Here is a 13091-nt window from a genome sequence, read left to right on the forward strand (position 1 = left end):
GTTTGTGAAGATATCCTCGGAGCATGCCGCCTGGAATGTACTAAGTCTCAGAGGGTCCATATCAAAAGGGCCCCCCTCCGCAAATTGAGAATGTTCAGTATGCAGATTACATAGCGAAAGGGGATATTCCTAGGGAAATTCAGAGATACTGGCGACCCCAACAAGGGCAGGGGTCATACAATCAAGGGAACTATAACAACAACCAAGGGAACTACAACAACAACTATGGTGGACCGAACCAGGGGAGATACAACAGCAATAACGGAAATTTTGGGAACAGAAGTTCCAACCCTTATATTCCACCAAAAGGGCAATCTAATGATCAAGGTAGTTCGAGGTTGGAGTCAATGCTTGAAAAAAGTGTTGGCGAGTCGACAAACACTGAAAAGACATTATCTGGGCTATCAGAGACGGTGGTCTCTCATTCAGCAGCTATTCAGAATCTTGAACAACAAATGCGTGATCTTTCCAGAGAACAACACCCGGCTAGAAAGGAGGGCTTCCTAGTGATACTATTCCAAACTCGAAGAATTGTGGGGGAGTGGAACGTACTTTTGCTATTAGCACGAGGAGTGGTAAAATACTTCAAGGTGCTGACAAGAAACACTACAAGAAAAATGGCTATTTGGGACGAGAAAACTGGTCCCCAAAAGTCTTATTCTGGTCTCTAAAGATCAATTGCGACGGAAAATCGATCGCGCGTATTATAGGCTCGCCGCTAAAGGGCTATAGCGACGGGATTTAATTGCTGGTCCTTAAAGATCTATTATGACCAGAAATATTCTGGTCCCGAGTATACTTTTAAGGACAATATTTCTGGTCCTAAACACAAATCATTAATTGGTTCGTAAATCATTCAGGGACAAGTTTAACTGGTCCTTAAAAGGATTTTGCGACCAAAAACATGATCCTCAAAGGACAAAGCAATTACTAGTCTCTAACAATCTGTTTACAATTTCCACATAAGAAGTAGAATTAATAATGATTATGGCCAAAAATGTGGCAGCTAAATAATTCAAGATTTTCTAAGATATTATACAACTTCTAATATAGTTACTCAAAAGCATATAAATAGAGTTCACAATACTATTCACATAACTCATTATCCCACAAAGGCTAACATCCTTAGTAAATACTATAATGCTTTGTTGAACAAAAAAAATTGTCAGCTTGTTCTAAATCTTCAAAATTTCATCTTTACTTGTAAACTGAAGCTTCCAAATCCTACAAAATGTATAAAATATAGTTTGTTTAGAAAAATGAAATCTGTGCACAACCAAATCACAAAAAATGTTAGTTCATAAATAATAAGAGAGCGCATTGTAGAGTTTCAGTTCCTAATAGCCATCTACTTTGACAAAAATATGTTGGTACTATGCCAGTGCATTGAACAACTAAATTGCCCGAAACACCTCAACGTCATTCAAGCAGTTGATAGAGGGCTATTATATCTGCACCACAATTTCTGTCCGAAATGTTCACCTGGATTCAAAGGTTAGCAATACTTTCAGGATTAGGAGATGAACCCAAAAGAATTCAGATTTTGGTTAGGAAAGAGCTTTTCGGAAGTAGCAAGAACAAGCAAGTAAACACCGAGTAGCTGTAACATAGTAAGGCATACTGCATTTATCTGTAAAAACCTCCTAATAGGTAGATGTAAAATATTGGTTGTGCTACCATGTACGTCCTACTACCATGTACAAACCAAATCTGAATGATAAATGCATATGTAGTATCAATTAACGTGCCATGAAACCACTAATATATTTTCCCTGAAAAATGAACGTCTGATACACCTTTAACTTACATTAGGTATTCAATAGATCATATCCTCAGTTGAAGTGCCAAAATGGAATTTTGTGACAAGTTTAAGGGGTTGTATATGTATTCAACCTTGAGGAAATTAAGTTCCGAGTTTTTGATGTCCTCTATAATGAGAACATGATCAAGGTATGCTACTTAGCGTCACCATATCAAGAATATAGTTATCAAATAATTAAATTCTGAAAGTATATATAATGCAATGAGAAAGTGTTGACCTCATATGAGTGTAGATTCAATGGACTTGTTGTTTCCAAAGAAATGACCTTTCTTGGACTATTATCTAAATTATGACTAGCTGCTGCAGCTAAATGGTGAGAGAAACAACAGAAAATTATATAACTATTTAGATGTAATACAAAATATGTTCAAGCTATAAAGAGAATTCATAGAGCAAGAAGTTATGCTAAATGGAAAAAGGAAAAATAGATGTCAAAAACAGATCACTCATTATTATCAACCTAGTAGAATTAGAAAAACACTATTTTTAGAAAATGCAGTTCCATTAGCAATTGGACAACTTCTTAAATAAGAACATACAGGTACTCCGTTAAAAGGTGAGCAAGGGAGAATCTCCAAAAGCATGGGACGTTCAACAACATATTTCCAATGACTAACAAGCCATTGATTATCACAACTGAAAATTACCCACTAACATGGGTACTATATATCATTTAGTTTACTTAACAACTAATTTCCCACAATTAAATCACCAAAAGAAGAATGATTTATTTAATTTGTTAAAATATTTTTTCCTTGTCATAGTAAATGGTATCTTTGTTGAAAGTGTCTTGAGATCCTTTCCTTGAAATCCCAAACCATTCATAACCTAGTTGGTAATGAAAAAGAGGTAAATAAGAGACCATTTTATAGCATGAATACTAACCATTCAAAGGAAAAAGAATAAAAAAAAATGATTTCCTGGTAATACTTATTAACATTGCAGAAATAAAATAAAATATGCTCGCGTAATTCCAAGAAATACATGAACTCCCCAAAGGGTTTGAGATTGAATATGAACAATTGATTGTAAAATACATCATCCGGTATTCTAAGAATAATGATGCCAAAGATTTTCTTTAACAAAGGCTTTCATCAGTTTCAGATAATCCTAGTCATCTCAAATGATGCCAAAAATTTCTGCAACACTTTCTGATGACAACAATTTTATGTTCTAATTCTTTCATTAGATATATTAGGAAGTAAAGGACAAGAAAAAATAGAAGAAGAAAAATATGTTCAAGTACAAATCAATAAGTATAAAAGTAAGACCAATGACAACTGATTTGTTTTCATCAGAAACACATGCCTTGTGATTACAAAAGGTCCATATTGGAAATACACAATCAAATAACAACTGGTACTCTTTTTTTTTCCAGCAAAACTTAAGTCTAGAGTGACAACCAAGGAACCATTAACAACTGGTGCTCTTTAACTTTCAAAATTTGATGTAGATTCTTTCTTGATTCTTCGTTATTTTCTTAGCTTGTTCAACCTTTAACCTGATACTGTACTCTTTCAGACTTAAAATGATGGCAGGACATTCAAGGTAGTTGATCAAATATGAATTTCTTAACTATAACAACTAAATCAACTTAATTGAACATCAGAGGAACTTAAAGTTATATGAGACCGAGATTTTACTCCTCAACAGTGCGAACAAGGTCTGAATTTTTTAAAAGTGACAGTTTTGCCACACACATTGGCGGTCATGTTAGATCAGAGGCACAGAGGCAGCATATGGGTATCCCTAAGAGTAGAGGAAGAATAAAATTCACAGAAGAAATAAAAGAAGACAGACCTTGTTGGGAAACCTCTTTTCTTCAGCACTTCCGTCGCAACACTTCTCTCTTTGAAATCTCTAGACAACGGACATCGTAGAGAGTGCTCAAAATACGTGAAGTAGCTTATTTTGCAAACTCAAAGGCAAAACACCATTAAGATAGGAAATCTTAAAAAAAAAAAAAATGGAAAACATAAGTGTGTACAGATTTTGGCATAAGTGCATAACTCTCTTTTTATTTCTTCCTTTCCTAAGGAGATGGAGTCTAGGCATTAATTAGTAGCTACATGCATTTTAATAGCTACTGACTAAACAATTTTAATAAATAACTTCCACAATAGTGCATTCTTATGCTCTATTTTATGAGAAAAAATGTATATCTAGGTAAAGAGTAGTGAAACAGTATAAAGAATGCTCACTGTAATTTTAACACATTCTGACAAAGTGCTTCTGATTTAGTGAACTGGTAGAAAGAAAACTGGTACATGCACTATTTTCATTGTCTTTGTATTATCTGATTTTGCGTTTTTATGTTGTATATTTGAGTGCATCAGTTCAATAGAAGGAATGGTATAAGAACTTACACATTAATAATACCTATTCAAGATCCTTGACTTTGAGACTTTCCGTTACTATAGAAATCATGATTTCACTTTGATCTGATCTAAATCCTCGATCCTTCTGTAAAGAAACTCAATTAAATTTTGATTTTACATCTATATGTAGCATGCTATACACATATATTCATAGACGCTTCAAAAAAGAAAGTTACAAACAAGCACTACAAGAAAAATAGCCTTTAGCGAGGGGAAATCCAGTCGTTAAAAGTCCAAATTCAGTCGCTAAAAATCAATAACGACCAGAAACAATCCGGTCGTCACCGGTCATTAAAACGTCGTTAAAAGTTAACGACCGGGTTTGAAGGCCGGTCGTTAAAGATCTTTTAACGACGAAAAAATTCCGATCGTTATACTTACTTTTTAGCGACCAATTTTCCGTCGCTAATTGCAAAATTCCTTCGCTAATGCCCATTTAACTATTTGACAATCCAGTCATTAGAGAGTTTTAAAGACCACATTTCCCTTCGCTAATATCACATTTTATTAAAAATAATTAGATATATTTATATTTTTCAAAGTGGTTACCGAATAGTAATCATTATGTCACATGCTATAACACGCACTTACATATAAACACTGCGAATAATATCAATATTATTATAAATTTTCATTGTAAATTACAAAGAACTAAATGTACATATCACCAAAAATATACCCATCCAAATTGTATGACAATATTTTTATCAACTCCTTAAAGACTAAAATACTAAAATTGCATGTACAAATGATAACATCTTTAAAACACCACTAACATAATAAAACCTATTGCACTTGTACTTGCTCCGCAATTTCTTCAAAGGACATGTTCTTCAAACTTCAAATTTTGGATCTGTTAAAAGAATAAGTTCTTGTCAGTTAAGTGAGAAAATTCCTACAAGCTACTTTATTTAGAAAACAAATGAATAATTAACCACTAACAAAATAATTGGAGAAAATATTATTTTTCATTGAACAAATGCAGCCACTCAATATCTTCAAGAAAGTATATCTTTTGTTTCAGTAGGATGAAATTTAGACTTTAACTCAAAGAAAGTTCTAAAATTTCAAGGCATAGAGGTGTCAACTTAGTGGATAACACTGATACTGTTTTAATTAACAACAATAGAAGATATAACTACATGTCATAGTTGGTAGATGTCTTACTAACCTTTAGAGTATTCCGGAGTAGAACTCAGAACGGATCGAATTCGCCATCAAATTAGTATATTGCATAAATGGTTATAAGAGAGCTCAAGTTGCTGCAATTTTGAGAAATTTCCCATCTCCCTAGTATTTTTGACCTTCAAAGAAACAATATTTCTGTTGCTACTCTTCCTATTTCTACAGATGGAATACTTCATGTCAGAGCATTTTAGAGGACTAGCACTTTTGAAAGGAAAAGAAAGAATTTGAGATGGATATAGGTAACAATAGGAAAATTCATATGGTAAAACAATGTGTGGTTCAAAAGGTTCGCGAGCAGCAAAAGCTGTTGCAACCAATTTTTGGGTTGCCAACTTGACAATAGCAAAGAGCCTGCCTAGTACATCAACTTCTGAGATTCGAGGCCAGCACTTTAAATTTCAACCAGAGAAATTGCCATAGATCAAAAATATGGCACAAAATAATTAACAACACATTCAGTTTACGCGTAGTGTAAAGCAGCACAACAAGTGAATTCAGTCCCAAGCAGCACAATCGAAGAGGCACTATTAGTTACCAATAAAATCCATCCAAATGCTACTACAGTAAAATTTAACCAATACATAGTAATGTTAGAGGCAAACTAAAAGCTAAATAGTAATGTTAGAGGCAAATTAAAAGCTAAACTGAAATATTCCAAAAAATTTGCATATTTCAGTGTCGTGGTTGATTTTGTTGGCTAACCACTTCAATATCTCCATCATACAACCACTTCAATATTTCCATCATTATTCAGTCCTCTATACTGCTTTTCAAATATTAAATTCATTTTTCTCGAGAGATTGATTAACTCCTAAAGCAAGGCTAACAAAAACAACACCGTACAAGTGGAAGATTAATCAAAATTAGGCCAAACCTGAAAGCAAAGAAGCATCACAATATTATGGCAGGCAACAAATCACACAAGTTAGTTACATGCATCAAGCTTGAAAAAACAAATGAAGAAAGTAATGCTTGAAAGCCTTACAATGACAGCTTAGCCCATATGTTTCACTGATCTTCTTGGATGCCCGCCCTTACTCGCAACAAACACATATGATAGTTTCTGTTACGATCATGAACTATCATACCTAAGTTTAGCCCTTCAAATCGACAGAACAGAGGAAGATCTGAGAATTTCACTTCAAGATTCAACTATTATCAGACCCACCAGATCAATGCATAAAGGTCCATTGAAACAACTGGAAAAAGATAATTAAAATTTAAGTAGACTCGACCAAAATCTCAGACACTTCCCATGTAGAGTTTAACGGAAAACTAAGACATAAAAGGAAAGAACGCAAGCAGCCCAGAAGCTAACGTTTTAGGACTATAAAAATTCATAAGCTAAAACTAACTGATTGCCTTAATGGCAGAACTAATGTAATGATTCGTATGCATTCAAGCTCAAGGGCGTAGTAATCGACGAAATGCTTCGAGGAGTTGAAAATAAGCATAGATCCGGAGATTCCCAAATAGTAATGATTCGCATGCATTCAAGTTCAAGTCTAAACTAAATCAGGAATAATATACCGCAACCCATGCATTAGCCAAAAAAGAAAAACTGTGAAGTCCAATTGTAAATTTAAGCAAGAGCACAGTACCACTTAAAAAAATAAAGTAATCTATTCTACTAGCATTTGTCAAGTTATAACACTAGCCATCAGGTTAAATTATTTCTCCAACAAACTTGTAAGTTGACCTAGTAGTAGGAAAGATCAACCAACGATGATAGTAGAAAGAAACTAGCAGAGAAACTGTCAAAGCAGAGAGTTTGAAATACATCAAAGACGGACAATTACTAGCTTAAGAAAACAGAACTTTGAAAGAATCTATATCAATCCATGTCATCAAATCAATTTCCAGTTATGTACATCAACTCGACCGAATTGCCTAATAGAATGTCCATTAGGAGCACGTCTAGGACATATCACCTTTTCGAGAAAGGAGATTTTGTTTTTTACCATATAGAATTTTAGAGGTCCTTACATTTGGCAACTTCTACTCATGATCAACTAAAGATATGTTTCATGGTACTAATCCAAACCAAACATTCTCATACAACATTTACAAGTCTGATGTGTTCATAGTGGTAAGTCGAAGTTTATTCCCTATTGCCGGAATATGCCAAAAAACGAGGCTAGTGTATAAGTTGTTTATCCTTGAAAATAGATAAAGATCAATGCTTGAGACTACTTATCTTAGGCCTCAGTTGATGCAGGACTATAAGTTATAATTTAGGTGAAAGCCAGAGGCTAATAAAACAAGGTTGAGCTTAGCATCCTTACATTTCTTGAAAAGATCCACCTAAACTTTACCAAACATTCACTCGGGCTCAAGACTATCTAAAAATTTAACTACGTAGTTAGTTATACTAATGTATTGAACTAACTTTCTAGGCTGAATATTGCTACAAGTAGATAAAGTACTAAGTATTTTAAATTAGCTTATCCTCCAGTACCACATAATAGGTAGATCTAGACAAAGCAAGCAAGTGATAATTAAGTAATTCTTAAAAGTAAATAATTAGTTTTTTAGGCTCTAGCAATGTAATTGTTATACCCAGAAGCTTAATCCAATGACTATCAATAACACATTAACTACTTCGTCATGCTACTCGACTAATTAATATAAACTAGATATATCACTCTAAATTTTTAGAAGGACTAAGCATATAGTAAGTAAAAATAATCACTAGATGCTCAGTCTTAATTAGCAAGTAAGAAAACAATTAAAGCACTAGTTAATTAGAATTTGAGAGGAAGCAAGAATTCGATGATTGGAATCGTGATACCTTCATATCTCTTCAAGGCAACGTCTTCAATCAAACTCCATAGATAGAAACATCTCGCAAAGGAAGAAAGATTGGTTAGTAGAAATATGCACCTCCTTAGAGATGTGGCCACTTCATGTGAAGTCAAAATAAAAACCAATTAAAGCACGTAGATTGACTAGTGGGTGACATGAGGCCTTTTAACACATTAATACTAAGGATAGCATCTGGACAATCAAGTCATAATTAAAAAAACATTAGTTACATAAGAATCACATAAAGTAAATAAGAAAAAGCCTATCAGGAAATTTAGTAAGTATATCACATACTCCCTAAAGAAGAGATTGAATTTCTTAAAAGCAAAGTCTTGAAGTCAAGATTGGCTAGCTGATTTTTTTCGAACATGACTTATATTGAATTAAGGACTTGATTGGTTTTAACTCCATCAAACTAATTAGATAAATTCAGAAACTACTCAATCTTCTCAATTTGAGCATGTTTATAAACCAAGACTTATTAAAACAATATTGTTTATGTTGTGAGTAAGTCAAAGAAGAATGTTCTATCATACAAAGCATTGAGGCTTAACTGCTACTACTACAATTCGGCACAAAGAAACATTTCCTTCAAAATCTAATTGATAAGTTTAAGTGATTGTTGCCATTTTGCAATTTCAGGGGGCACAAGTAAATCCTCAATTTTATGAGTAACTGTAAGACTAGAAATCACGAATAAAAGATATAACCATTAACAGCGTTGGAATATTCTAAAAATAGTTTCAGGTGCTAGAAATAGATACAACTGCATTTACCTACTTTTATGTTTACATGTAATATAGGTACGGATAACCATACATTGGCACATTCTTGAAAACAAGCAAACATGTGCAGTATACATTATTTCACGTTCAAGAAACCGATAATTATAATAACAGTACTTCAAAGTTAAGTAGAGATGAGAAAAAAATCTTGGTGGCATGAGTTCTGATAGTGTAAAATGAGGGTCTGAATGGAACAATAACAATACCAAGGTGGTGAAAACAATTGAATAGAGGCTCAGATCTATATACAGGCACGGTCGAAGAAGGTCTGGCCATGGCACGGCTGCAATCGTTTGCATCAATCGCCTGCTGTCCAGGTTGTCGTGCCAAGAAGCAAATTCTGCCATTGCTTGCCTCATTGTCTTTGCTTGAATATTATCTTTACTACCTCAAATAAAAATAAAATAAATAATTTGCAAGTAAAGAAATTTCAAACACCGAACCAGCAGATAGTATTGAGGGACAAAGGCAACGGAAGGACAGTGATGGATAATGGCCTCAATTGTAGTTTGTATCCTAGGCCAAAACCCGAATCGTAGTAATGTTCAAACCAGTAATATTCAATGCAATAAATATCATTAAGAGATAACGGAACCTCAATAAGAATTTATATCATAGACGCAAGCAACAATCAGGAGCAGCAGTAAGAATCAATATGATAGCCTAACAGATAGCGTCACTGGGGCAGCGAGAACCTCAATTTTTTTATATCATAAGCAATGAAAAGAACGAAATAGTAACGGTGAGGAAGAATGTTCCGTACACAACAACTACTAGCAAGGAACGAACAACCGAATAGCCTCAAGAAAATTGGTCACTAATTTGCTAATGTCTAATGAATAGCACTGAAACCGCAACCACAGCATACAACAACAACAACAACAACATACCCGCTTGGATCCCACAACGTGAGGTCCGGGAGGGTAAAGTGTCACATGGCACCTTACCCCCACCTTGGAAGGTAGGGAGGCTGTTTCCGATACTATAGATAACACTAACAAAGGGAGAGTGAGATAGACGGTTGTCTCGTTAATAGCCTCTAAAAATTCTTAGGAATTCGATTACAACTAGTCAACATGCGTATTACTTAACAATTGCGGTGATTCGATTACTAATACTCAAACCGATAATGATTTCTCGATAAAGCTAATGATGTCATCAAACGGAGATCATTGGAAGAAAAAAAGAACACCCAATTCCACGATCACTAGTACAACCAGCAGATTAGCTAAAACAACGAATTTAGAGACAGTATATTCATAATTAGTTTTTGCCAAGTGCTACAAGCATCAAACATAAAAAAGGGGTACAAATTTATGGTACATGGTTTTTCACACCATTACTGATATGAGGACACGCGCAACATATGTGTTTAATAATCTTCAATTCCAACGACAAATTGTACTAGTTCTGTTGATATGAGTCAATTTCCCAAGCAAGACATCTTTAATTAGTAATGAATTTATCACAAACATATTTGAATAAAATGTGTGTTTTGTCATAAATACTTAGATTTAGTTATTATGGAAGAAACTTACGATCGAAGGAGAAGAACCGTAAGATCCTTAGATTGTTTGTCAATCGCAAGTGAAGATCGTATTTGTCGTAGGCGATGAGCAGTTTACACAGGAACTTGATTAACTCGATAAAATATATTGTGATACCATAGGGAGAAGGTTAAGGGTTTTCTTTTAGGGGGAGGGAAGATGGGGTTTGGGTGGAGGCCGCGTTGGGGAAAAAGTGGGAAAAAAAGTGGCGCTCATTTTTTCACTAATTAATTACGTTTTAACGAACAGATACTATACTTTTTAAAGACCAAATATCATCCCCTCGTTAATGTTGGACTGAAAATTAGCGTTAACTTCTGGAAAAAAAATTGGTCACTATAAATACACTTATAACGACTGGATTTATGTCCCTTCGTTAAGAAGTGGTCGTTAAAGACAAAGTTTCTTGTAGTGAAGAGCATATGGATACAAAACAAAAGCCAAAGTATTTGATTATATCTATTGCCACGTCTCATCATACACAAGTGCCACTACATAATTACAAGTATAATCAACTTGTGAAAAGAGTTTTTGTGTTCTTGAAACCACCGATCAAGAAGAACCATCTTAATACCCCATTGTACATGCTTAAAATCCACTTGCAGAAAAAAAAAAGCACTCTACTTAAGCAATATTATCATAGCCACAAAATATATGTTCAATAGTTTTCTTACAAGGTTTAACCCAACAAGAGCATCTGGAGGTAAAACAAAAGCCAACGGATTTGATCTCATCATCTATACGCAACGTTCTCTGTAACAACATGCACATTAAAAAGGCCTTATATAGAAGATGTTTCATCTAAGTCATTCTAATCACAAGAGATCGATTTTGACACTAATTAATAAGGTTCAAAGGCATTCAAAGCAGATAATATTTTGATTAGAGCCAATCCAAACTCAGCTTAGCCATCTTTTGACACCAAATGAATTTTAATCCCATCTATCTAAATGTAACAAATGCGGCAATGTAGTGAGTCAAGTAAAGCCTCAAGATTACTCATCTATAATTTCAAATAATGTACTTTCCTTTCCTAATACAATAGGTCAAATTTGGGTAAAGGATCCTTTTTCTCTTTTTTTTTTTGTTGTTCTATGTAACTATGGATTATTAAAAACTCAAACTTATTTGACTATAATAACTATTTTAATCAACTTTAGTATTTTTTTATCAGTTTTGAGGATGCTCGCTCACAATCCGAAGAACAAAAAAGCTCGCACTTGCATTCAAAAGGATATATCAGAAGAGAAAAACAACTTTGAATGCAATCAAAGTATGAAACCTAACCCTAGCCACCATTTCTTTATCAGTTACCTACATTGCTTTCCTCTCACGAAAAAAATAACTAAAAAGAATGTCACTTGACCTCCATAAAAATTGAATTGAATTTGCATAAGAACCTTAAAACGCCCTAAAAATTGAAGCTTTCCATCAAAGGAGCAAGTAAGAACAAGAAATTACAATCCAGATTATGTGACTTCCACAAAGATTCAATTTCCATTACAAATTGTAATGGGTTGACCCTCCAAGATAATTAAATTCACCAGAAATGACGGATACCCAAAATAAGAAACACGTAAGAATTCATTGACGCGGATCGTTTATTTCAGATCACAAAACACCCACTAACTCAAATTCTCCAAACACCATTAACTCAAATCACATTAGATCTCTTTATCTAATAAAAGGCATCATCACTTATAAACTAAATAGAAAAAGAACATATGAATACATCTTAAAAGGGAACTTATGAATTGGATAAGAAGAAAGGAGAGCACGATGGGGGCTCGAATCCCTCAAACTCCTTACACTCCAAGCCCCAACTTTAAACCGAACCCTAGCCACCATCCGCATATCAAGCCCAATACTCCCACTTTATGCTCTTACACCACAACGATCAATATTCAGTAGAATTGGTACAAAATATTATCATTTTATACAATTAATATTCACCAAAATAAGAAATTTCTTATCGTTAAAAGAAAAAAGAAGAAGAAAAGAGACAAGCCTGTTTAGATTGACAGCTCTTGTCATCATCGGTTTATGAGTCTTCACCCACTTCAAATAGATGTCATTGTGAGTCTTCAGCTTTTGGAGAGAAATTTGGAAGAGTCGATTGTTAGGAATTTTACATGCTTTAGAGAGAAATTTGACATACAGAGGAGAGGGTTTATTTTGGGGGAAAATACAACAGGGAAAGAGAGAAGGGAGCTGGGGGGTATTAATTAAGATGAGTAGAATATTTCATATCGCTTATTAGGACAGGTATTTATCTTTTCAATGATCGCATTTAGTCCCTTCGTTAATTTAGATAGAATTAGGACCAGAAGAAAAACTTTTCACTATAAATATACATTTAGAGACCAAATTTTTACCCTGTCGTTAAATGTTGGTCTCTGATAAACCTTTTTCTTATAGTGAAAGTGGTTGATCTAGAACCTATTATTGAGGAAGAAGATGTGTATTCTGAAGTGCCTATTATTGATGAGGAACTCCGTGGTGAAGAAAAAGTTGTTGATGTTCCAGAAGTTGCTGCTAATACAGGGAGACACACGATAAAAGGGGC

The 13091-nt window shown here is 34.2% G+C and overlaps 2 long non-coding RNA genes across 2 annotated transcripts; one reads left to right on the top strand and one right to left on the bottom strand.

Annotated features, from left to right (window-relative positions):
- Window positions 1-965: 965 nt before the first annotated feature.
- LOC132050156 (uncharacterized) lies at window positions 966-3616 on the bottom strand. The gene is made up of 2 exons (XR_009413269.1): window positions 2040-3616; window positions 966-1224 (listed from the first exon to the last, which is right to left on the bottom strand). It is a non-coding gene; the product is annotated as an uncharacterized LOC132050156 (long non-coding RNA).
- Window positions 3617-4187: 571 nt separating this feature from the next.
- Window positions 4188-12542, top strand: LOC132050157 (uncharacterized). Its single transcript, XR_009413270.1, has 2 exons — window positions 4188-4287; window positions 12301-12542. It is a non-coding gene; the product is annotated as an uncharacterized LOC132050157 (long non-coding RNA).
- The last annotated feature ends 549 nt before the right edge of the window (window positions 12543-13091 follow it).

The sequence above is a fragment of the Lycium ferocissimum genome, chromosome 3, assembly GCF_029784015.1.
Source record: "Lycium ferocissimum isolate CSIRO_LF1 chromosome 3, AGI_CSIRO_Lferr_CH_V1, whole genome shotgun sequence".
Taxonomy (NCBI): domain Eukaryota; kingdom Viridiplantae; phylum Streptophyta; class Magnoliopsida; order Solanales; family Solanaceae; genus Lycium; species Lycium ferocissimum.